We start from the raw sequence: 27,290 nt of genomic DNA on the forward strand, positions 1-27,290 counted from the left end.
CAGAATCCTTGGGGTGGGGTCCAAGGATCCACATTGTCAACACGCTGTCCCCAGGCATTTCCGATGCAGATGATGGGGGACCATACTTAGAGAAACGCCGTGAATGGATTCCTTGTATGGAGACGTGAGGGTTGCCGAGAGCACGAGGAATCAGAGGGAGATGGTCTCGTGCTGCCCACGGTCACGGCTGCCCCTCCTGCGGCGTGTGTGCCTTATCCGTGCCTTTCTTGCCTCTACCGTCCCTCTTCAGCTCCCCTTTGCTGTCACTTCTTTCTCCTCCCATGCTGTCACCTGTTCCCGTGAGGTCACAGAGCACCGTTTGTGTGCCTCACCCCCTGCTCCATGCCACTCCCTCCCTCGGGCATAATCTGTGCCTTGGCTCTGTCTGCCCAGCGTCCCGGGCTGCACAGCCACGAACAATGGAGTGGCACGCAAAGTTGACAGTCACACTGAAAGCCCCCACCTTGCCTGTCTACCCTCTTCCTTTGGAGGGTTTCCTGAAGGAAGGAAAAAGAAACAGGACCCCCCCAAAAGCGGGGGAAGGCATGATTGGAGGTACGGGAGGCAAAGGGCTCGGGTTGTCTGATTCGCACTTCCATTACCGAGAGCATTTGAATAGTTTTAAGACCCGTAAACTGTGAGACTAGACGTTTTCACGGGAATCTATGCATGTAGATATTATTCTCATGGGGACATATGCCTGCATCTGTTTGTCTACAAGTATGCACTTGCAGACTCACACGCATATCCAGAACCTTGGTTCTGTCGGCTTTGTCTGCACCAAATGGGTGTACTTAGATGTATAAATTAAAGATTTTAAACACTTGATTTTGATCGTCTGTTTTGCAGCTGCTGTGCTCAGAAAATTCCTAAGCTTCTGTGGGTTAATGGGAGTTCCAGCAAGTGTTTCTCTCTCTCCCGGTCTCTATTAGTAAAGCTCCTCTCTTCTCTGCCTCTCTCCCTCTCGCCCCCTCCCTCCCTGCCTGCCTCTGCTCTTCCCTCCCTCCCGCTCTGAGATAGCAGACAAGAGAGAAACTGGTGCGGCTTCCCCTGAGAAGCGTGCCTGCATGCGCCGATGGGCACGATCCCGAGTTCCTCTTCCATCCGATGCCGTGTGCTTGGAGGGAAATGCAATGTTGGAGCAGGGGCTGAGCTGGACTGGAAAGGTGGCTGGGAGCTCAGGGAGGCCGGGAGCGTGGTTTAGCCTAAAGCTGGAATCACAGGAATGTTTCACCGGGGTCTGCCCTGAGCCTTCCCAGACCCCCATGGATTGCAGAATTCCCCAGCCTTTTCTCCTTTACCTTCGCTCTGTCTCCCTTCCTCCTGAGATGGCCCCAGATCTGCAAGAGACATTTGCAAGGAGCTATTTACTAACAGATGTGAAGACATGGATTCCGCACTTGATTATTTAGCCATGATTTATCAATGATGACGGATTGGAAAGCATTGTAAGTAACAGCTGTCTCTGTGCTTGTAGGTAGATGGTCTGTCTTAGTTGCTTTTTTTTTTTTTTAACTTTAACTTTTGCAGTGGATTTCCTTTTTGAGAAAAGTGAAAATAACATGTATCAAGTATTCCAAAGAAGTTAGGAGGGTCCAGATGACCTGAGCTTTCTTCTTGTTCTGTTGACTTGCAGAATATTTAGAGCTGGATCAGATGAGACCCGCAAACCACTGACACCAAATCTACAAACATCCCCCCGTAGGGTGAGGCTGAAATGGGAAATAAATGGACTGGGTTTTTGAACTGACAATCTTTGCTATATTCAGACTTATTCAGAGTTGCTAAAATATTTGACATTGGCTCGCCGTGGAATCAAAGCTGGAATTGAAATGTGTTCTCTTTGCAGGGTCATAAAAATGAAGTTAGCCTATGGCTTTCAGAACAGGCTCTGGCTACATACATAGGAGATTGATTTTTTTTCCCTCTAATGTTAAATGTCAACTCTATTTCCCTTCTATTTCAGCTTTTCTTGAGACAGACCACCTCCCCGTTCTAGCATATAATGTCTGGTCACCACAGGGTTGCAGGACACTGGCAATTTGAAAGCCAGTGTGTGCTACTCAGAGGGTATTCCATCTTTCTGTCCTGGGGCTTGATTTAAGCACTTAAACTGCCCAGTCTTGGGGGGGGGGCCCAGTAACTTGAAGACCAGAATCAGTTTATTTCACAGGAGAAAGGAACAGCTATCTGAAAGATGAGAAACTGAAATGAAAAAATATGATTTGCCTTTTCTTCAAAATTTGAAATGAGGTTAATTTTGTATAGAGTGAATTAAGCTTTCTTGATTTAAAAAAACAGTATATTCTAGGAGACTTTTAAGATCATAAGTCACTTAGGTAAGGACATCAAAGTAGATCGCTGGTCTTTTTTTTATGGCCAGTTGCAACTTTTCTCTTCGAGTCTATACGATAGTGTTAATGCAGAGATCTCTGGCTTCCTAAAACTTGCTGAGATTCGGAAGTGGGCTTTCTAACAGCAACACTGGAACGAGCTTTCCTGAGTGACCTTTGGCTTTCTCTCCCCATCATGTCCAGACCCCAGGCAGGGCTATTGCCCAGCCCACCTGCCCATCCCCCGCCTGTCTCCCAGCCTCCATCCTTCCCGGTTTCTTGGAACATCATGAAAGACGCTTCTAAAGATCCCCTTTAGTGCGCCCTGCCCAGCTCTGGACAGAGGGAGCACTGTAATGTAACACACAGGGCTGCCAAATTTGGAATTGAATGAGCTCTGTTGATTCCTGAATATGAAATCAGTTCTGTGAGCAACTGAATGAGATCATATCTTACAAACCTAACCCAAAGTGTTCTTAACTTTATTGATTGGCATTTAACATCATCAAGGGTTACAGGACCGAGCACCCGAGGGAACCAGCCTAAGACCAAACTAAATCCCCAAACTCTTCTCGGATTCATGCTTGGGCAGATATACTTAGGGCCACGCCTTTTAAAATATGTCCTTTGTTATCAAGGGAAATCTGAGACAGAAAACACATGTTGGCAGGGTCACGTGAGGGCCTCTGCACACGAAGTGGTTGTATCACAAGGGGAAATGCTTTCAATCTTGTGCCGTTTTGTTTTGGTGTTCTGTTTATACGGACTCCGTCAGACCCGCGCATCTGGAAGAGGTTTGGAAGGGAGCGAAAGTGGCTCAGGCAGCACGTGCAGGGAGAAGGAAAATCACCAAAAAAGTCGGATTCGAAAGGGAATCCTTCTCTTACCCAATTCTAGTTCCCATCCTTGGTCTCGGCTCCCCGTGAAAGCAGACACTCCTGTAGCCTTCCTGGGCTCGTGGAGATAGACATTCTGCCATTCTGCTTTTGGATTTCAAGCAAAGGAGGGAGACTGCTCCAGAAATCTTTCTTGAAGGCATGAGAAACCATCTTTCGAGTTCCTGTTCACTTGAACCGAGCGAGCAACTCCCATCCCCTCCTGCTTTTCCTCCTCCACACCGCCCCCCCCATGCCTTCTCTGTGCTTGGGAGCAGCCCTGGTGACCCGCTCCAAATCCCCCCGAGAGCTCGTGTGTGTCCTATTAGGGCAAACAGACCAGCTGCCAAGGGCAGGGTTTGCATGGAGGGTGGAGAGTGCTTTTTAGTGGTGAATGAGCAGTGGGGCCAGATATGCTGATACCGTCCAGTCTTTGAGAGAGGCAGCTGATTGGCATCAGTAAAACTGCTGAGCAATTAAAAACATACTGCAGTCAAGGTGAGAGAAAGAAGAGAAAGAAAAAGAGGTGGTTTGCCCCCGAGGAGTCTCAGGCATAGTTCTGTGAAGCGCCCAGAAGGTCTACATTGATAACGCCAATGGTCACGAGTCTAAAGCTGATCCATGCCTTGTAGATGGAACGGAGTTTTCCTGTGGGCCCCTGTTTTGTGGCTAAGCTTGCTCAGAACGAACTGCCAGTTCTCTCGCTCGGCTCTGCCGTCCCAGCTGTGAGGGTGTCTTCTCCCTGCACACCCCTCTTCCTTAGCGACTGGGTCCCATCTCAGAGTTAGGAGCTGGGGCACCGGGGTGGCTCAGTCTGTTCGGCGACTGACTCTTGGTTTCTGCTCAGGGCCTGATCTCAGGGTCGGGGGATCGAGCCCCGCGTCGGGCTCCGAGCTCAGCGTGGAGTCTGCTTGAGATTCTCTCCCTCTCCCTCTGCCCCTCCTGCTCGTGCTATCTCTCCCTCTCTCTCTCTCTCTCTTCCTCTCTCTCTCCCTCTCTCTTTCTCTCTCAAATAAAATAAATCTTAAAAAAAACAATAAAAATAAATAAAAGTTGGGAGCTTACGAAAGGTTCCAAAACCAAGGGTGCGCTTCAGATCTTCAGCTCCGAGGAAAAGTGCTTTCTTTAGGGCCATCCTCACTTTTCCTGGGCTCTTGTCTTTGCCCTTCGTGCGAGCTGTCGGTCCACAGTCTTATACCTTCAGGATCCTTCTCACCACGAGCGCCGTCCCTCTCTAGTTCATCTGTACTGCAGGGAGCTCCCAGGTTCCTGGTGAGTTTGGCCGCAGAGCAATGATGTGTCGACACAGCACGCCCATTCCCAACCTCATCTTCCCACCTGTTCCCTTAGAAGGGCTGCAGGGAAGGCATCTGTCCTCAGTAAATTTGGAAAAGAAATCTGACCTGTGAAAAATGCCTCTGGAAGTTTTCCTGGTGGGAAGAAAGACGGCCTTCTCTGCCACACACCCTCCCGTCGTCTTCCTCTGGGCGCGCCTGGGAGAACTGCTTTCCGATCACACCTCCATTCCGCAGAACCAGCCGTTAGTATGCACATGTCAGCTACTGACCAGTACATTTCTTAGCTTCTCTGAGCTTCTGTTCTTGGCATCAGTAAAATGCATAAATCTCATCGCAGGAGATTTTGCAGGAATCGAACGGTTAACATGTGCTTAGCATGGTGTCCTGCCATGTCCTTGTTGGTGACACTGTCCTCATGTTCTTCTGTGCTTTCTACAGAGAACCCAGATCCTAAGTGACGGGGATCCTGGGGAAGACAGTGTGATAGAACAGAAGGGGTGCTGGAGTAGGAGTCAAGACCTGGGGCTTCCATCCCAGCTCTGTTAGTAAGCACTTGTATGACCTTGAGAACATGATCGTGTCTTCCCTGTCTCCACGAATGGAAACAGTTTCATTTCCCGAAACAGGTTACTCCACCAAGATTCACGCTGGCTCTCAACCCAACGTGTCCTCCTTTCCTCCGGGGCTTGGCTAATCCCTTCCTTCTCTTCCCCTGTGAAACCTTCCCTGACCCCTGCGCCTGGGTCAGGGCCCCTCCTCCACAATTCTGTGGCTCCTGCTTCTGTCCACTCGAGGCTTCCTCACCAGAGACATCCTGGTGTGCTCATCTGCCTTTCTCGTGAGACTGTAATCACCTTGACATTGACACCCACCCCCCATCCTCAATGTCAAGACCAGGACCCTGCTCCGCAGACATTGGCTGAATGAATGCGTGAATGAAAGCAAGAAAGAATGGAGACCCTTTGCCCTGCCTCCATCGGAGGTCTCATGCGAAGATGAAATGAAAGAATGTGTGAAAGGCTTTGATCGGTGGGCAGTGCTATGTGGTGGCCTTTAGTTGTAAATTTGTATGAGGCACAGTGTACTTTTAGTCCCAGTATTTTAGATGGGTTTTTTTTGAATACTAAGAATCAGAACTTTTAGTGAACCGAAACAATCTTCTTTTCTTGTATTGTCCTTGTAAGATGGGTCCGTCCTTTGTCACAGAAGCAGGACAGGCTTTGTGTGTGCCAGGGGCTCTGATGTTTGAAAATCCGTGAGCGACAAAAACGTTTCATTCCAAAATGAGAGATAAGGCTCTGAAAGCCAGTGCCCCTGGGAGGGATCACTGTGGAACTTAGCTTGACCCGGGGTGAGTGGGTGATTGCAGATCTGTGCCTGAGAGGGTGGGGGAGGGAAAGAGCTTTCCAAAGGGACAGGTGGGCAGAGAGGAAGAAAGAGGGTCCTGGGGCACAGAGGGTGCAGCTCGCCCACTGCTCGGCTTCATCCTGGCCAAGGAAGGTGCTAGCAAGGACTTTGGAGCCTGACGCACCTGGGTGAGGATTCCAGCCTCGTATTTGGGTCTCTGCTGCTGTCACGAGCTCTCACACCGGAGGTTACGGTTTTCCCTAGCAATGCTCGAAGTCTGGTCCACGATGGAACAAGCTCTTCCTTGGCATTAGGGTGGTTTTTTTTTTTAAGAAAATGTTCTTTGCAGGGGTGGCGGGGGCGGGGGGGAAATACATTTCCAGTGGCCAGTGCAGAGACACAGGATGGCCCAGAGGGTGATTGAGGTCAGGTCCACGAGCAGGCTTTATTCATAGACAAACCTGTAGGGGTGTATATAGGAATCCCACACACATATATGGAAAAGCCCACCTTGCGGCTGCCTTTGCCATTCGACAGAGCACACCCCAGATCTATTATGCGCGTCTCCAGGTCCAGCCCAGGAGTGTAGAGGCTCATTTGTAACTTTCCGTTGGCTCTCAGCTCCACAAATGAGCCGCGCACTGTATCTTGATGTGGGGCTGGAGATGGGGGGTAGGTCATGAGCCTGCAAAGCCTTTCTCTGCCCATTGGCTGGCTGCACGAAAGGGAAATTGAGGAATTCTGCAAAAGCCACAAATCTGAGATGTCAGCTCATAAATATGTAAACTCCTCGCTTAGGTAATAAGCTCCCTGACAGCCAAAACTGTCATTTGCACATTCTCGTCAGCTGAACACAGAGTTCCAGTTGCCAGACTGTCCCTGGATGCTGGGGACTCAAAGCTAGGGAGTGGGGAGTGGGAGTGGGGAGGGGAAGCTCGGCTGATTGTTCCGGAAAGATCTCTGGCTGCTCTCCACGGGCGCTGTCTCTGCCTCCGCCCCACCATCAGGAGGTTTCTCTCTTGGTATTTTGATTACTAAGTGTAGGCAAAAATTTTGCAGTGTGGTGTTTGCCATAGGAAAAGGGTTGAATGTGAATATGCAAATGGAGACTGGAAAACAGTCACCAGCTTTTGGCTTTTGGCAACAGTGACTGAATCCAGACAGATTTCAGTCTCTGTTGTATTATGTTTAAAACTCTATCGGGAGCTGCACCAAAATCAACAGTGCCTATATATCTAATTTTAAATATAGGCCTGCAGATAAAATCAGGGCAGGAAGCAGAGACTTGGTACGTAAACATTCCTTGAGCATCTGGTATGTTGCAGGCACTTCGTAAGGCTTGGGGGATTCCAAAGTGAACCAAGGAAGAGGGAGGCTTAAGACGCAAATAAATTCTGCCGTAATACTTTCTGATAAGCCCAAACTAGCTCCAGTAGCACAATATGACCGGAAATTATGGAAGAAAAGAATAAGGTCTCCTTTGGGTGGAGTGGAAGAGCCCCCACGCATTAGGGGGGGGTCTCAGGGATGAGGAGGCAGGTGGCATTTCAGATAGAGCAGTTGGCACGAGTCTCTGTTTATGCACAGAAGCATGAAAGTGCATGCGTGTCATGTCGTTCGATTCGTTTTGCATGACGATTAGAACTAAATACAGTTGAGCCCAATGTGGGGCTTGGGGGCATCGATACGACCCCCCCACCACGCAGTTGGAAATCCGCATATAACTTTGGACTCTCCCGAAACATAACTCCTGATAGCCTCCTGTTGACCAGAAGTCTTACCAATAACATAAGTAGTTGATTAACACATATTTTATATGTTGTATGTATTATAGATACTGTATTCCTACAATCAAGTAAGCTAGAGGGAAGAAAATGTTCTTAAGAAAATCATAAGGAAAAGAAAATACAGTTACAGGACCATATTTATCGGGAAAAAAATCCATGTGTTAGTGGACCTGCGCAGTTCAAACTGGGTTCAAGGGTCCACTGTATTCTTCAGATTCTCAGAATAGGCAAAGATTAGCGACAGATCACAGTAAATAGGATGGTACGATGAGGATGGTGAATAAACAGCCGTATCAGATAAGAAGCGAAATCATGTCTTGTTTCACAGCTGATGGGAAATAGTGGATCATGGGTCAAGTACAGCCAGAGGACTAAGACCCACGCTGGTGCTTGGAACTGGGGACCTGTGACTGGGTGGCTGGTCTTAGACTACTCGTCCACTCAGTATGTCTGTATGTCCTTTCGTGAACATCATGGCATAAAGAGAAAAGGCCGTTCGAGAGAGGGAAGAGGAGATCGAGTCCAAACAACTTGGTTTCCCTTGAGAAGTGAAAAGTCACTGGGAAACTATGTCTAGTAAAAATGCAGGATCTTATAGTACCTTTCAGGTTATTTATTTATTTATTTAAGAGAGAGAGAGCAAGAGGGGGAGGGGCAAAGAGAGAGGGAGAGAGAGAATCTCTAGCAGACTCCGCGCTGAGCACAGAGCCTGACCTGGGGCTCGATCCCGTGACCCCGAGTTCATGACCTGAGCCAAAACCAAAAGTCGGATGCTCACCCGACTGAGCCACCCAGGCGCCCCCCACTTCAGGTAGTTTAAAGTCTTTTTACAATTACAGACAACACTCTGCCTGCCAGCATTCTGCTAATTGATTTTCTTCACTAAGGTGGACGCCCAAAATTCATGATTTTGGGAGGTACTAATGAGCCTTCTAAAACACCAAAGAAGGGTGGGGTAATAATTTGGATGCTGGTAAGAGTAAGAGCATCACAGTGTTACAGACGCGATAGCGTTTCCGAGCCGGAAGAGTCCCTGGGGGGGTCATGTATTTTGCTGACTTTCAGATACCTGAGGAATGGCGATCTGGGAGTAGAGACTGGGCTGCTCCACGCAGTCCTTCTTGGATCTGTTTGCGCATCCGTGTTTTCCATCAACAAATGTTCATAAGGCCCTTGCAACACGCAGGATAAATATTTGCATGAGACACTGGCTGGGCCCTCCAGGAGCTGCCAGTTTTGTAAGGGGTACGACACGTATGTGAAGAATGTAGACAGGAAGTTATTTTTAAATACAATGGAAGCGATCTAGGAGGGGTCAGAAATGGAAAATTGTTTCCACGTGACATGGAAGACGGGGCCCCTGAAATAGAGAATTTGCTCTACTAACGTGGACTTCCACGATCACATTTGTCTTATTTAAGAAGTCTTGAGCACCCAGCAGGAGAAAAAAGTTAGGTGACGTGGAACGCTTGGTGTAACCCATGTTTTTTTTCTGGGGAAATGCAGAGCAGGATTAGAACTGAGTCGTTGAAATCGGTTCGGATTTGTCATTTGTTCACAGCCTAGGAACACACCGTTCAGGTGCAAGCACGTTATCGATTTAATTACTTCGAAAATATAATTTTGTAAATTATCGTTTTAAAAAAAAAATCAAAGATTCATCAGTTAGTTAACAATCATGTGAGCAGCACATACAGGTCTGGGGATCATCCTGACAACTACCCCAGGGACAGGCCAAAGAAATGTGGGCTTTGAGCCCCCTCTGGAGGAAAACAAGAGAGCCCTCCCCTGCAGCTCTGGCACCAAATGGTTTCTTTTCTAAAGGTCAACAATGGAAAAAAAGAGTCATCTAATCAAGTTGACTTTTGGCATTAACCTTATAAATCTGAAGTCTACAGTCTTTAACTCAACAGAGAGCCCGATGAAGATATTTCCTTCAACAGGCGACTTCAAAAACATCCCTCCCCCAAAGGCTTTGGTAGAACAAATGTTGGACATGGACTAATAACAATGTGGCAAAATAATTATAATGAACACAATAATTATATTTGTTTTATGAATGTAATAGCCTGTAAAACCCCATACGACACAGTATTTCATGGATTATCATTTAAGAAGTCAGCAAAGCATAAAAACAAACACACACAAAATCTATTTATTCGTTCACTCATTCTCCAGTGTCCATGGAGCGTCTCCCGGGCACCTGTGGGCAAGACTTAGGTCGCAGCGGGGGATATTAAGCATCAGCTCCGACTCTGTGCCTTCCCGTAAGATGAGCGAGGGTTGTGGGGATGGAGACAGGGAAGCAGATACACTGGGGAATCCGACATCTCTCGGAAGACTGGACTATCCTGCATGTTTTAAAAAGCCATCTACAGAATCTTAGTTTAGCCCCCCCCTACAAAATAGAAAATAATCCTCTTTCCCACAGACGATGAAGAACCCGTTAATACACCTTGGCAGTCTTGTTTGGGGACTATTTAGAAACTCAGAGACGTCCACACAGGCCCCCAAGCATGGCCTTGCCGAACCGCTGCGCTGGAGGAATCCAGAACTGAAAGTCACCTCCACCTGGACCAGGGTTTCCAAGCTCCTCCTTTGTTGGGAAGCATGTGAGGACCCTACCAGGAAGGCCTGGAGCCAGACTTTTCTTCTGCAGGGTCAGTGATTTGGGGCCAAGCCTCCATCCACCCATCGTGGGTATGTAGTGTTGGACACAGCTGCAGGAAAGATGGGTGTGCTCCTGACTTTACAGTGTTTGCCGTCCGGTGAGGAAGACACAAGTCATCACAGCCAGTTGTAGGACACAATATGGCAGGCAACGCGTCACTGCCCCTCTTCGCCGGGATCCACGCTGGCAGGTGCCTGGCTGGTATGAGAAACATGGCAGGCCGTTCTCTCAGCCTGTGGGTGGCACAGACAACTTATTTCTAGGGCGTTAAGGAAAGTGGTACTGTCTACACCCACTTTCAGTCGTGGGCCGTGAGTTTGCGTAACACAGTGTGGGCTCTGTGCATGTATTTATTTGGCTAAACACCGCCTCAGTTGCGTTGGTGTGGGTGATCATGGGTTGTCCTGCACCCGGTCGTTCCCGCACAAGGACTCACGGTCGGAGGAGCAACTACCAAGTACGTCATCGCCGCCAGCACACAAAGCCTGCAGACGCGTGGTTGACGGAGCAATGTAGTTCCAGCCGGTGGTTTTCAGGCCAAGGCAACGGCGCTGACGGAGATTTTCCTGACGCCTGATTAAGGCTGTAGAAGACCCCAGTTCTTTGGCTCAGGTTGAAAATGTCGTTTTTTCTGACCTTTCTTGGCCACCAACAAGACCCTCCCAGCCAACAACACAACCAAAACTCCTTTTCAAGATGCCCGGGACCTGAACCCCGTCAGAGTCACCTCACAGAGTGGATTGAATGCCAAGAACCCCTTGGTGGGGCCAGTGTTCCCAGCCGAGTCCCAATGCAGCAGGGCCGGAAGCAAAGGCGTGGCTTTCACCTCACTTTTCATTATTTACCTATTTAGAAGCTTCCAGAAAAGAATCTCTAAAAAGAAATGCTTAAGATGTGGTTTTCATCTTAATATTTCATTATGACAGTAATTGTAACGAACACTGAGTATGTACCCTGGGGCGGGAACTATTCTAAGAGGCGGACAGACAATACACAGAGTTTAAATCTCACTCCTCCCTAAGGTGTAGCTACTCGTATATCTTGCTTGACAGCTGACAAAACCGCGACCCAGCAAAGTGAAGGCACTTGACCAAGGTCACAGAGCTGCGAGGGGCAGAAGGCAGATTTGAACCCAGCCAGTCTGGCTCTAGAGGTTCTTCTCTTGGCTGTTTCTCTTTTCTGCGTCTGGAAAGACTCTGAAATACTAAAGCATTGTCACACTAAATAAATGTTCACTGAAGCCTGCACCGATTCCGAAGCTAATACCTCTTCCCCACCCACACCTTACTGTGGAGTCCTGGAGACCCGTTGAAATCGTGGGCCTGAACGCACTCTTGAGAGATCTTCTAGTCTGGATTGAGTCTAGAGTAGTCGTTGGCTGGTCATCTAGAATCGTAGCAGTACCCAGCTAGCTGGGACCCACCTAACTGAGCTGACTTTGAAAGAACTGCAAGAATTGACGAATACGATGTAGTTCTATGGTATGACATCGGGGGGTGAGCTCCTCTTGGCCGCCTGGGTGGACGTGAGAGCAAAAAAATCACCAAGATGGTCTTCAGTGGCTTACAAAATGAAATATTTGTAAAATAAATTAGATCTTAAAACATACGTAGGCAACCAGGGAGAAGGAGAGTAAGAGAAACCAGTTCCTGGACCAAGTTGGTTATCGCAGCTGGACATTAATTAGGCTCTGAATTTTATAGAAACAAAAGCACATGGATCAGAAAGGAGTGAAGGAGGAAGGGATCGAGTTCTGCTGAGCTCCTACCGCAGGCCCGTGGTTCTGATGGCCACTTTCCACGTTATGCCCTTTATCTTCACAGCAGACCCTTGCATGGGGTGTCATTATTTTCACATGTGTCCAAGGAAATAGCAGAGCCAGGATTTGAACCAAGTCTCTATGATTCCTGAGCCTGTGCTTTTTCTATCGGGTTTTATTGTTCTCACCCAATAAAGTGACACATAGGATTTCTCTGCAGGCTCCCAGTATGTCTTGGAGAATTTGTTTTAATGCATCCTTAATAGGGAGCAGTGGGTAAAAACATAGTAACCCGTAAATAGCAGGTGCTCAGTCAGCATTTGTAGAATCCATGAATAAATAAACGCATAGATAATAAGATGAAAGTTATCTTCTTTAATTTTTATAAGCTGTAGAAATGGGTTTTATGGGTGCTTTTATATCAGGCCCTATTTAAACACAAAGTCGTATCGTAGCATCATAATTCAGTACAAGGCATTTAGGTAAAGGCCTAAAAATATAATGTTTTGTATTTTTTCTTTTCTCGTTTAATGTTTTGAAATAGCAGCAGTGTGGGCCTCCTCGCCTTTACTCCTTCAGCCCCTATTTATTCCTCAACCCCCTGAAATGTCCTCTGCTCCTCTGACTCTGTTCAAGGTCAATGATGAGCTTGTTAGTTCTGGTCCAGTGGACGCTCTCCATTCACTGTCGTTCTTGGTCTCTTAGTGGTATTTAACATCAGAGCCCCCCCGTCTGTCTTTGCCCCCCACTCTCCATGGCTCCTTTACAAGCTCCTTCGTCCTCCCCTCTCTTTACATCACTCATCACATGTCGAGGCTCCTGACGGTTCTATTATGGGCCACTTCCTGTTCTCGTCCCACTCGGCGCCTCCCTGGACACCTCGTCCACTCTCATGATTTTGGTGGCCATCTTCATGCTAAAGACTCTGCCATCGGAAAACCTAAACCAAGTATTTTTTATTTCCAAATCCTAAGAAAGATCTAAACCATGACTGTACGTCTGGAAAACCAGTGGTTTCTCTTCACGAAGTTAGAGGCTAGGGAAAAAAGTGAAAAAGCTCCGATATATTTCTTCACCTTTCCTTGGTCATCAGTCCTACATCGGGAGTCACTTCTGCGTATCTTTGAACAACTCTTTGCATTGGTGGTTATTACTTACCAGATTGACAGAGTCGAAGGAAAGCACAGACATTTAAAGATAAAGTGCTTGTAGACACTCTCTATTGAATATCATTCATAAAGATAAAATGCCTTCTGAAATTTTAATAGAAATCAATGTGAAATTAGATTCAATTTACAAAAACTCAAATTACAAGCAATTTGTAGAGCGTATCTGTTGTGTAAACGTGGGAATCCACACGAGAAGATGATTGATCGTTTGACTGACGACTTCACGTGAATCGCGTTCTGTCCGACTGCGCGAGAGTGTATCCAGACACAGCTGGATGGCGTCCTGGTCTAGAGAATGGGCGTTCTCTTCCTTTCATGCAATCTGTTCCTAGAAGCTCTATTAGAACATAAATATTACTTTCCTGATAGTAATATCAGACCTGGGAATTTTATCCTTAGCCAAGGAATTCAGTGTCAGAAAACCATAGTTACAGTTAACGAGTTAGTAAAGTTGAGATAGTACTTTATTATTATTTTTAAAGATTTTATTTATTTATTTGACAGAGAATCAGATAGCCAGCGAGGGAGGGAACACAAGCAGGGGGAGTGGGAGAGGAAGAAGCAGGCTCCTAGCGGAGGAGCCTGATGTGGGGCTCGATCCCAGAACGCTGGGATCGCACCCTGAGCCGAAGGCAGATGCTTAACGACTGAGCCACCCAGGTGCCCCTGAGACAGTACTTTAAACCTATATGGCTACTTAAAATAATATAATTATGCTCCCAATTCTGCAAAAATGGGCTCCATTTAGTTTAGGATTGCAATAACTCACACTGGCCACAGCATAAAAAATGCAACATTTCCTACTGTAGATTTCACATCCCTAAAAGTAATATGCCTTCCAAAGTAAACATGAGTGAGTGGGGCAGCTTCACGCAGGTCAGGTTTCTTTCCAGAGTTAACCAGGAAATGTGAACGAAGTCTTTATTTGTTTTGATAAATTTCTCTGTTGCCTGCAATTTATTTCAAAATAATTCCTTTTTTATAGCAGTGTTTAATCTTTTGATAATTCTTTTCAAAAATACTTATTAACTACAAGACAAAAAAAAAAGTATGAAGAATGTAACAAAAACTTTAATTGAGAGGAATCCACTGAGTTATTCTTCTTCTTTTTAACGTCTTTGTTATTCTCCCTGCCTTGTCCCTCCTCCCCCATACTACACAGATGCACACACACACACACACACACACACACACACACGTACCCCTGCGTGTGCACAGCCCCCAGCTGCCTCAGGTGCAGCATTAGGGACAGTGAGTGCAGTAGTGGGATGGGAAGGAATGGGGTGAGTCCCTCCTCCTTGTTCAAGCCATGTCCTATCAATGGAGACGTGCACCCCGGACCTACCTCCTTTCCCTTCCCATGCTGCTGTGTAGCATAACCGCCCTGCACCTGCAGAGATAATCAAATAAGCAAGTATGTGCAAGAAAAAGTAAATTATAGGGGTGCCTGGGTGACTCCATTGGTTAAGCGTCTGATTCTTGGTTTTGGCTCTGGTCATGACCTCAGGGTCCTGAGATCCAGCCTGGGGTGGTCTCCATGCTCATTGCAGAGTCTGCTTGAGATTCTCCCTCTCTCCATGCCCCTCCCCCCACTCACGTTCTCTCTCTCTCAAATAAATAAATAAATCTTGTTTAAAAAAGTAAATTATAAGTCATTGTTAGCTTCGATTCAAAGTCACAAAAGGATCGCCCCTCCAATCTCATAGGCTATGATTACTATAGATTCTTTCTCCTTTCACGAGTTATTTTGCTCTGGAGTAATGTCTCATCTATGCTGTCTGTTCCGTGGAGATCGCTTCTGTATTGAAAACAAAAGCTGCCTCCTACCTCTGCATCAGAAGTTTTGGACATGCTTGTGGTGAGTCACTTTTCTGCAGTGTGCCTTCGCCATGGCTGTCAGCAGTCTGCACAGACTCCAAGCCACGTGGCTTGGAGGCGGTGTAGGTAGGAAAGGAGGGGGTGTAAGTTTCTGCCTCTCTCCCTCTAGTGGAGCTGCAGAGGTGCCAGCAATCAGAAAGATGTCCCAGGATCTGGGGCAGGGCAGCCTTGCAGCAGAGACAGGAACAGACGTTCTGTGCCTCTGCCGTGTCCTGTTTGTCCCATTGTATTGCAGACCCCATGTGGACTGTCATTCTGTGAAACAACTTACTTGGTGATGTCCTCCAATTTCAACTATAGCAAATAATCTGTTGAACAAAAAGAAATATTGATATTAAAGGAGAAAAAAATTACTTCTTTTAGCAAACAAAGCCATTATATTCAAATTTAATTAACCAAGAAGCCCCCAAACCACAGAGCGTGTCACCCAGCATTGACAATTAATTAGCTTTGCTCTGAAAGAGCCACAGGTATTGAGCAAAAAATTATGGATTAAAGGCTTTATTTTCTCTACCGACGCTGTCCATTTCTAACTCTCACACCCAGGTAGCACTTGGCTGCTTCAGGCATCAAATGATTTCTGGAGTGTGTGACTTCATGTCAGTTTCTCATTTCACATGATCAGAATATGGGAAGCGTGAGAATAAAGCACCGTTTCTTTTAAAATAAAGACCTCAAAAGTGAACAGCACAACTGCTGTTCAGTTGGTTCTGCCTTTCAAGAGAATTCTCTTCCAAACAGCTAAGGAAGATAAGTATTAAGGAAAGCTCGTGGGGAATTAGTGGTCACCCTTGGCTTTTAAATGGACTATCCTGTTTATGGTAAATCATGCAGTTTCTCCCTTTACATTAGCATACGCATAAGTGATTGAACTAGAAACTACTGGAGTTAGCATTTACAAGGCAGCATGATGTAATGAAGAGAACATTAGATTCATTAGATTCTTAAAATCAAATTATCTGGAATATGCTTGTTCCTTGACGAAATCTTAATTTTAGTTGGATGGTCTCTGTACTGTAGAAGATCTCTGTGCACGGGCGTGAATGCACACACACACACACACACACACAGGACAACTGTTTCTCACCAGAGAAATCAGGCCCCAGCATTCCCCAAGGAATGGGCTTTAATTATTCTGTGATTGTCTTTTCTTGTCTGTAGCTGGATGGTGGTTACCTGGTTTCATTCACTTCATGCAGGAAGACTAGCCGGTTCTCAATGATTCGTGTTTATGAAAGATCCCAGTAACGGCGGTTCACCAAGACCATGTGTCCCTGGTTTGGGATGGATTTTTAAACTTACATTTGCATTTACTTGGGTCTGGAGTCCTAGGTGCTCACAGTTTTTTGTTTTTTGTTTTTAAGATTTTATTCATTTATTTGAGAGAGAGAGAGCATGAGCGGCGGGGGGGACTCTAGAGGGAGAAGGAGAAGCAGACTCCCCACTGAGCAGGGAGCCCAACTCGGGGCTCAATCCCAGGACCGGGCGAGCATGATCCCAATGTAGCAAAAACATTAGGGTTTGAAGCCAACGGCCAAGAAGGAATTCTAGAGACATCTTTGGTGCAAAAAAGACGTCTTTGGGTTTATTAAAACACGGGGTCAGGACCCACTGCCCTGCAGTTGTGAGGAGTGGCTGATTATATAGTTTCAAGTTGGGAGGGGGTGAGGGAGAGCATAAGTCTTTAAGGAATTTGGAAGCCAGGTCTCCAGGACCTTGAGGGGGCTAGCTGTTGTTGGGAAAAGGTCATTTATTATTGTCTAATAAAACCTTAGTCATGAGACCCTTCAGATGTATATTGGTGGGTTTTACGCTTGGAGGTGATTGCAAACATGTATCTTGGGGGTTTTAGAGGTAAAGGACGTCTCCAAAGGAATTTGTATATGTTACAGTAGGCTTACAGGGTTCTGGGGGTTGGGCCAAGATTGCCTTTGCCCTTAGCAAAGTGTTAACATCGAGGCGGCTGAGTCCCTAGAGGAAGGTCACTCTGCCTGTTTCAAGCACTTGTCAGTGGGCTCTGGGTAGTAAGGAAATTTAAGTTTTCTTTTGCCTTTGTTTCCCACATCACCCCGAGCGGAAGGCAGATGCTTCACTGCCTCAGCCACCCAGGCCCCCCCCCCCCCCAGTTCCTTCAATTTATGTATTATTGGGCCCCGTTTGCAAAGGTCTGGCTCTGGAAGAGGGGAAGCCGTGTAGTTTCCGGGTACTAAGCCGTCTTGGGCTGGGCAGATGAGGCCAGAGAAAAAGATCTGCAGACAGGACCCACCTGGTCAGAAGGGATTAACGACCAGAAGGCCAGTAAGCACAGGGACGAGTGTGTAAGGACCCCAGTGCAAATGAGGAAGAAAGCCTAGGAGATGAACCCAGGCTGGAGCAGAAGGCTTGTGAGCAGAAGTCAAGCTGGCATGCGGAAGCCAGGAGGTGGGAGACCGGGAAGCCAGGGTAGGAGTCTGGGAAGACCAAGCCCCAGGGGCTTGGCACAGGCTACGTAACAGGAACACCTAAGTGCTAGGTCCTCAAACTCGGGTGCACGGCCACTGGCTGCACGCCAGACAGCGGGCACGGCTGTGTCCCGCGGAAACGGGGCAGTGTGCCCACCCTGGGCACCACCCGTGCTCCTTACCTGGCGCTGTCCAGAGCATCTGTTGTCAACGCGCTTCAAGGAGATCGCCCTGGAGGGGTACCTCCAGGTGGCTGTGCTCCTTATGGCTTTCTCCTCCCTGAGGGAGTTCTTACGGGTGTGTATCGTGTATGGGCAGGTTGGAGCCTCACCCCCCAGGACAGCAGGGAGTAAAAGAAGGGTGGCTTTGTAGGTGTGTGTGGAGAGCAATAACGCTGTCCAGGTAGTGATTGCCACAGCTCTGGAATCAAGCTCCAGGCTATGTCACATGGCACCGAAGGCCATGGACAAATCGGCAGTGTGATCTTTTAGACCTTTCTGTTATGCACGAACAGAGCATAAGTTTTGGGTTATTCCATCTTCCATTGTTCTTGAAAGAGTGAGGGTGCGCTCGCTTGGGATATGACAGTTTGCAGAAGCTTGAAGCAAGACGCGTCTTCCCGAGGTCGCTCTGTCTCAGAAACAGAACTTCCCGGGCTCTGGTGAGCGTCTCCCTCCGGGTCCTGCCCTGGTGTTTGTCATCTTGGCAGTACTGGGGTCTGATAGGAGGTTTGCGGGACATGCAGAGATAGGAACAGGAGTGAGAAAGTCCGCATGTCCCCAGGCTGCCGATAGACCGTGGCACCAACTCGTCAAGTTCTGGACAAGTTCATCGGAGCAGAAGTCCCGCACCTTCTCCTCGGCCCGGGGACCCCGCCTCCTGCAGGTGGTTCCCCGCTCCATCACAGAATATCGAAGGAAGCCGAGATCAGCCACGCTGTCTAGTGCTCTGCTTCCAGGCAGCCGGAAGTGAGCAGAGCTTGGTGAATGATGGGTTGTGAGCAGCGGCTGCGTTTTTTTTAATCAAACATCTTCTGCTTTGTTTGGGCCAATGAAAGCGTTCCTATTTTCACACAAGGACCTTGGCTCAGCAAACACTCTCATAGGTACCTGGCTTTACACAAAGGAGAAGGTCTTACTCTGAATAGCTTTTGTAAAATCCATAGTTTATGAACGGGCTCTTTTTGCTCCCATTATTTTTGACGCAAGCCATATTTTCATTTATACATAATACTCTCCCTCTGACCGTGAAAAATGTGCAGACGCACATGGGTTAGCGACATCTGCCGTCGCCAGGGTTCTCAGATACTGCTTTTTACCCCTTTTGTGCCCCAGGGTATGGGTGGATGGTGTGCCGCTCAGATAAAATAGTTCCGTAGGAGCTTCCAGAACGACTCTGGTGGTGAAGCTCTTTAGCTGGGTAGCAGGGTCACCCGCCGCATGTCTGCAGGGTCCTTCACGCTTCTCCTTATCTCTGCTGCCACGGAGCCAGTACAAAGTTGTCAGTCGTGCTGGGTGATGGGGAGTCCTCTCATCTATGCATTTTAGCAGCGGACTCTTGAACACAGAGCGGCTGCTGGGTGACTCACAGATGACTTTCGCGATATCCACAGCCCATTGACTGCATAGTTGTTTTGTGCATAGCTGCCATCCGGTAAATACTGATGGGCTGATGGAGTTTCCAGAGCATTCAGATGCATTCTAAGCAGCTCGCAGCCTTCCGTTGGTGTCTGTAGAGGGAGCGGCACGAGGTCGTGGAGGATGGTACCTCCTAATGTCTGTTGTTATTGTCATGCAAGGGCTCACTCCGGGTTGGGACTGTAGGGACAGAGAAGCCATTTTCATATAATTTGCCATTCACGTCCTAATTCTGGGCATGACCTGACTCACTCAGCAGACACATTTCCCCCTGTGCTATGAAGGTACGTTGCTAAGCAACCAGATCAGTAATTGGTAAATGCTTATATATGATTTGATTTGAGTTCCACACAAAAATATATAACTGCTTTTTGGGGGGGCGGTCTTCATTATTAAGCCAATGATTATCATTTGGTTTTATTTTGCCCAAATAAAATAAAGTAACTGCTCTCATTTATCAAGTTGTGTAATAACATGACACCATGGACAAACCTGAGTCCCAGACGCGCGAGAGCTTGAATCCTGATCTCAAGTATGAGAATCACTAGTCCCACAACTGTGGAGAAAATCCAGTAACTTCTGAGCTTTCCTTTTTTTTTTTTTCAACTTGTCATTTGCATTGCAAATGCTACAGACACCAACCGAAGGCTTCGAGCTGCTTAGAATGCATCTCTGAGTGCAATCCTGAGTGAGGATGGGTGTGACCACGGGTGGAAAACGCTTTAGAAGGAGTAAGGCCTTCCAAGGTCTGAGCATCATCTAGAACTTTCCGTGTGCCCTAACCCCAAAGGCTGGATGGATTGGGCAGCACTGAGCAGTGCACAAACTGTCCCCTCAACAAGGCACAGAGCTCTGGGGCGGGTCTGGCAGGTGTAGAAGAAAGGACGCGCGGTATTGACCTTCAGGGAGTTACTACCGCAGTGTTGGAGGCAGCTCTAGAAAACCAGACAGAGAAGCCCAAGCACCCCCCCCCCCCCCCGCACAGAGCAGCATCTCATTAAGGGTTGGAACCCAGAATAGATTCTCTCAAGACCAATTGCTCTAAGACTTCAAGGTGACGGATGAGGACCCCCGAAGGCTGAGGGAGTTGATGACGGCAACTTACACAAGTGCTTGAAGAATGGGCAGATTTTTAAGAGAAGAATACGGGTGAATTCATAGAAATGATCACTGTGGGTGAGCGCTGGGCATTAAACTCTAGACGTCAGTTCATTTTCAAACTCTAATCGCGTCCGGCTGCACTGTTGTGCACAATGTGGAGTGACGTTAATGGTCAGCCATGTTTTGCTCCTGACGGTAAACATTTTATTTGAAGTCATGTCATGAATTATCTTCCTGCACTAATGAAATGGATCATTTACATAAAAATCAGAAAAACCCCAAGACCCGTATGCTCTTCGGCCTCTGGAGACATGGAAATGACCGCGCGGATAGCCGGTTACAGCCTGGAAAGGTGGCGGAGAATGCTCTTCTTCCCTGCTGGAGAGCCTCCAAACAGTAGTGTGCATCACGGTGATGCCTGAACGCTTTCCAGTCGGTGTGATTTCAAAACGATGCGTAACTGGTGTTTTGTTGCTGTTGTTTTTGCTTTTTTTTACACCCACATGGACATCCTACCTGTTTCCAGAAGCTTTGCTTCAGACCACTGGTTCTTGTCACATATCCTCTCTACTTCTAATAGGGTTTATCTTCTTCGACCCCCGCATCATTGACCCCACGGATTTCTGAGGAGCTACGGTGATCTGTCAAATCATTGCTCATTATCAGGCGGTCTTAATCCTCTGAGCACTGAAACATTTTATAAAGGCACAGAAACCATCGCAGCCCATGGAAGCCCCAGCCACTGTCGCATTAGATGGAAGTGTGGGTTGTCTTTTACATGCTGACAGTGGACATCCTGTCACCGTCGTCCCCTCCTGGGTCAGGACCCTCTCCATGCAGCAGATGTGGAGCAATTCTACAGCGGATGCCTCACCAGCCGATGGCCCTGGGTCCTTTTTAGTAGAGCTTGAACGACCTCTTAACTCATATAAACCGTTTACCCACCTGTCTGAGCATCCCACACTCGGACACCCCCCTCATATAAGAGGAAATGCTCTCTTGGGGCGCCTGGCTGGCTCAGGTAGTTCAGCATCTGACTCTTGATCTCAGCTCAGATCTTGATCTCAGGATCGTGAGTTTGAGCCCCAAGTTGGGCTCTGTGCTGGGAATGGAGTCTACTGAAAAAAAAAGAAAGAAAGAAAGAAAAGAAAAGGAGGAAATGCTCTCCAAATGTGGTCAGCAACACATGGTATGTCAAATTTTAAAAAGGATAGTGAGTCCTTAAAAAAAATGACTGTCCTGTCTTATACTCCTGCCTGTTCCCTAAGGAAAGTTCTATTCCTTGCAAAGCTAATAATTCTTAAGAGATTGTTAGGTCAGTATTTTAGTAATCTCTAGACACTAAGGGTGGCAGACCCCAATTTAACTCCCATGAGATACACTTACCATGAAGGGCTTTCCATTTAAGCACCCCACAATTCTGAAAGTTCAAGGTCAATAGTCTATCACACAAATGCAAAAAAAAAAAAAAAAAAAAAAAAGGAATCCTCATAAAGTCTCCCTCTGATCTATATAACTGAGACCTAAGATTTTCCCCCCAACTAAGCTACATTTACCAGATAATTATTTGCCTCCCTTTTTTTTTTTTTTTAAATAAGATCTGGGTAGCTCTGGCCAATGAGAATAAGTAACTGTCCCATGTGAAGGTCATTGCAATTCCGAACTGAATTCTAGATTCAGATAGCATCCCACAGTGTATTAGGATAGTTGTCTCCTGGGTGAGGTGACAAGGCTAGTAGTGAGAGAAAGGGGTAGAACCCGGAGGGAAAAACTGGGCTCACCAGTTTAAATCCTTGCCAAGTTCCCAGCCTCATAAGGCTTAGCACGGCGCCACTTTCCTTTTAGGTGTTCAGTAAATAGGAATTTCATCCTATTAGACTATCTTTTTTCTTGAAATAAGGCACAGAGAAGTAAATGAAGCTTATGGATATTTAAAGATGTGTGCTGGGATGAATAGCTTGAAGTAATATATGATACTATCCGTGATAAGAACGAGACAAGGAAATATAGCTTATAGTAGTGTTTCAGGGTTTTTGTTGTTGTTGTTGTTTGAAATCTTCTAAGACTCATTTGCTTTTCTCCCCGTGAAGAAAGAACTTATTAGAAGGCATTAATTACACAAAATACACATCTGGCCAAAATGTCTTTACCTTTTCAATTCTTTCATGACTGCCTCTCCTTTATGTCAGTGAGTAATACAATTATCCATGAGTGATTTCTGGACCTTACCCTTCCCCTCTCTGCCTGTCATTGAAGTGTTATATAACAAAAGCAGAAGCTGGTGACTTCCAAGAAATTGGAACATGTAAGACAGATCAGATCAAACAGCTGGCTATAATGATGTCGAAATCGCAGTCACATGTTCTCGTAGAATATAAGGCTATAAAATATGGTTCTTATTTTTCAAATTCTGGAATTCTCTTTGGTACCTTTATTTCATATACATGTTTTAAAAAGAAAGTAATTTTCAACTGTATTCTCAAAATAATTTCCTCCGTTACTCTTTTTCTGCATTGAAGCCAACAGAGGCTTCCCTAAATGGAATTTAGTGATTCTGGGAACCACTTCTGAAACTTGGAAGAGATTTTGGAAATCATCTGATTCTTCCAACGCATGCATCCTTCCCCCTGATAGTCCCTGGAAGTGGTTTTCTAGCTCCTGCTTGGGCACTTCCGGTGACAGGAAGCTCACTATTTCATGAAGCAGACCCATGACTAATGGGTTACTCTAGTTTCTAGAAAGATAAACCTTATACTTATAAACCCAAACTTGTCTTTACATCTCGCCTACCTGTTTTGCTATCTATTTAGAGACAGTGTTGTACAATATGGGGCAGGTAGACCTGCAGTCTCAGCTTCACTACCTAAAATCCTACAAAGGGCCATCTCTTAAGAACGTCCTGTGTATTGCACCCCTAATGTACAGTCTTATTTCATCTTCCTACTAAGTCTACAAAGGTAGGTACTATTTTTGGTGGATCTTACTATGCAGAAACTGAGGCTGGCAGTCATGTTGGTGACAGTGATGATGATCGTGTTGGGTGCCAACGACATGCCAGGTGCATGGAGACCCTTCATATACATTATAAACAAGCGGGATTGAAGTGATTGCCCATTATCTGCCCAGTGTCTGAAGAAGCTGGACGTCCAGGTTCAGGTCAGATGCTAAAAGGACTCTGGATTTAATGCTTTAAAGTCCTGTATCTTTGTGAAATGGGAGGACTGTTGTCTTCTGTGCAGGTTTTCTGAGATCCAGTAGGATAGCCTGTGAAATTTTTCTTGCTTGAAAAATACTTCCTGCTACATACCATTTATTCATTTTTTAAAAAGATTTTATTTATGTATTTATTTATTTATTTATTTGAGAGAGAGAGAATGTGTGCACTAGAGCAGGGAGGGGGCAAAGGGACAAGCAGACTCCGTGCTGAGCGTGGAACCCAATGCAGGGCTTAATCCCACAACCCAGAGATCACGACCTGAGCTGACATCAAGATAAGGATGCTTAACCAACTGGTCACCCAGGCACTCCTATTCATTTTTTTGAAGACCGTTTTTTAGAAGACTCTTCCTTCCCTTTTCTCCTGGTTTATATTCTCCCGGCAAAATATCCCCAGATCCTTCGGTCTTCATTCATTCATTCAACATATACATATGCTCCTTTGGCCCCGCTGGGTTTATATTCTAGAGAGGAAATGGACAATAAACACCACTCATGATAACTAAGTAAACCACGTGCTTCGTTAGAAGACAGGAAGTGCCGTGCAGGGGGTGGGTGGGTAAGGCAGGCAGGGTAAGGGAAATGAGATTGGGCACAGGCACTGGTTCATTTACTATGGTTGTGTCCAGTGTCCCCAAAACTTAGTGGCTTAAGTCAACAATGATCACTTACTATCTCTCATGGCCTCTGGAGTTCAGAAATTTGGGACAAGACAATGAGGATGGCTTATCTCTGCTCCCAGTGCCTTGGGTCTCGGCCAAGAGACTTGAAGTACGGCCCCTGCAATCATCTAAAGGCTCATTTACTCGGGTGTCCTGTAGTTGACTCTGGCTATCTACTGCAGTCTTCAGCTCTTCTCTGCATGGCCTTTTCCTTGGGACACGGGCTTCCTCACAATGGGGAGGCCAGGTTCTAAGGGTGAGAGAGCCGGTAGAAGGCATATTGTCTGTTATGACCCAACCTTGGAGGGCATGCAACATCATTCCCACCACATTTTGTTGGTCAAGGCAGTTTTCAAGTTCCACTGAGGTTCGAAGAGAAGGAAAAGAGACCACGCCTGTCAATGGAGATGCATCAATGTCCTGTCCTAGGAAGAGCATGTGGGATGGGACATGTACGGGTGCGGCCATCTTTGGAAAGTACAGTCGGCCATGGCGCGCAGGGTGGGTTCATTGATGCGGTAACATGTGAAGAAAGATTTGAAGGAGGTAAGGGAGTGAGCCATGTGCCTAGCTCTACGTGGGGCAGAGTGTTCCAGGCCAAGACAGGAGCCTGTGCAAAGGCCCTGCAGCGGGAGTACCAGGAGTATTTGGAGGCTAGTACAGCTGGATCAGAGTAATTGAAGACGAGAACAGGAGGAAAGGTGGTCTGAGGTAGGAGGGAGGATGTGTGTGAGGCCTTGTAGGCCACTGTAATTACTTTGGCTTTTACTATGAGATGAGAAGCAAAGTGAAGAAGTTGTGGGTTTGGGTTTTTTTTTTTTTTTTTAAGATTTATTTATTTTGTTATTTGAGAGAGAGAGAAAGCACAAGCAGACTGAGAGGGAGAAGCAGACTCCCCGCTGAGCAGGGAGCCCGACGCGGGACTCGATCCCAGGGCACTGGGATCATGACCCGAGCCAAAGGCAGACGCTTCACCGACTGAGCCCCCCACGTGCCCGAGGAGTCGTGTTTTATGAGCAGTTACGTTTTAAAAGAACCACTCTGACAACCATGTGGAAAACAGCCTGGGCGGTGGGGGTGGGGAGCTGGTGGGTGACAGAAGAAGGGAGACAAGTTAGGAGACCCTCCTAGGAAGCCAGGCACGAGGGGTTAGTGGCTCGACGGAGACAGTGGCAGTCAGGGTGGTGACAGGCGGGGGATCATGGATACAGTCTGGAGTTAGAGCCAATACGGTTTCCTGATGGATCAGCTGCCTGGTGTGAGAGAAAGAGGGGTCAGACATGTTGGGGCCATTGCACGGATGGAACTGTCATTTTCTGAAAGGGGGAAGTCCCAGGGCACACAGTTTTTCAGGAGAAGATCAAGAATTTAGTGTCTACGTCCAAGACATTGATTAGATATCCAAATGGAATTGTTGAAGAGGTAGTTGGGTAAATAAATACCGAGTTCCAGAGAGAGCTGGAAATAAAAATTTAGGGGTCACGGGCATTGCGATGTTATTTAAATGGTGCTCCTGGGGGATAACAGCTAGAGACTGAGGGTAGACGTGAAGAGGACTGAGGACTGAGCCCTGCCCCCACTGAGAAGAAACCAGCCAAGAAAACCGGGAAGGCATGGCCAGGAATGTCCTGGAAGCCTCAGGAAGAAGGTACATGAAATTGAAGGATATAATCAGTGCTCCGATGGGTCAGGAGAGACGAGGCTGAGAACCACGCCACTGAGCTACCCCCCAGGTCATCCCAGCCAGGACAAGAGCAGCTGCAGAGCCGCTGGGGGTTGGATTCCCCCACTGGAATGAGCTCAGAGGCGGAGAAGGAGAGGAACCAGAGAAAGCAAGGACAGACAACTCTTGCTCTGAGTTTTGTGCAAAGATGAGCAAGGAAACAGAATGGGAGCTGGCTGTGGAAAAAAAGAAGACGTTTTGTGTTTTTCCTTGAAGATGGAAGCATGCTTGTATGCTGTTGGGGATGATCCAGTATTTTCCAGAGTGAAAATCTGGCACTGTAGAAGAGAGAGAGGAGGGAACCCTGGGGTGATGTCCTTGGGAGTGCCCCGCATATATGCTTAGACTTCCAGGACCCTCAGTCTCCCCCTCTGCTGGGGCTGGGAGTGGGGCGTGGGTAGGCGTGGGTGGTAGGCATAAGAAAGAGGAAGAAGCCAGCTGCCCACTACCTCTGGAATTAATCCAGAAGTGAGTATATCAGAGCCTCTGCAATGACGTTGCCTCGTGGCCCCCTGCGTTGATCTCTCACCCCTCCCCACCACACGCTATAAGAAGAATGTGGTGTACGTGTTGCGGAACATCTGTGTGGTAGGAGACGGGATGTGAACCCCCAAAGGTGTTAGCGATGCCGCCAACCGCCCTCCCGCCTTTCCCCAACTGCCCTCGCAATGCCACCTTTGATGGCTCTGACCCGCACCCCTGGCACTTGCCCACGAATTGCATTTTTTTAATTTGAGAGAGAGCGAGCACAAGCCGGGGGCAGGGGGCAGAGGGAAAGGGAGAAGCAGACTCCCCCGCGGAGCAGGGAGCCTGACAACGCCCGGGGCTGGATCCCAGAACTCTGAGATCATGACCTGAGCCGAAGGCAGACGCTTCACCGACTGAGCCCCCAAGGCGCCCCCATGAATTGCATTTTGTATCGAAAGACCACCCTGCACAAAGCCCGTTTTCCACACGAGCAGCCGTAGTCTCAGTGCCGTATACCCTGGCTGGACTCTGTTCTGATTTGGTGTTACGTTTCCAAAACCAGGCTCATTTATGTTTCCCCATGGTCCCGGGCGTGTGTTTTCCTTCCGCAACCACACACATAGCGAGCCTGGATTGGTCGCCACACGGTTCTTCATCAGGCTGGTTGGGATTTTACAAGGTGTTTGAGTTTCTAAACAGCTAGTAAGGTCTCTCACACTTGAGTTCATACCAGAGAAGTGGTGGGATGATTAACCTCAGAGGGGCTGTTTTTCCCCAAAGACGACCAGCTGTATCCACGCTTAAGCTAAGTATGGGTCACAGACAAGTCTTTAGGAATCGTGATTGCAGAACTGTGCAATTGGACGGCTTTTTTTACTTCCGCGTAAGTGACTGGGCGGCTCACTGGGTTCACTGGGCTGTAGTA

General features: G+C 47.3%; 1 protein-coding gene across 1 annotated transcript in view; it reads left to right on the forward strand.

Annotated features, from left to right (window-relative positions):
- KIF26B (kinesin family member 26B) overlaps positions 1-27,290 on the forward strand; it is a 415,887-nt gene that overhangs the window by 268,910 nt on the left and 119,687 nt on the right.

The sequence above is a fragment of the Ursus arctos genome, unplaced genomic scaffold (assembly GCF_023065955.2).
Source record: "Ursus arctos isolate Adak ecotype North America unplaced genomic scaffold, UrsArc2.0 scaffold_2, whole genome shotgun sequence".
Classification (NCBI taxonomy): domain Eukaryota; kingdom Metazoa; phylum Chordata; class Mammalia; order Carnivora; family Ursidae; genus Ursus; species Ursus arctos.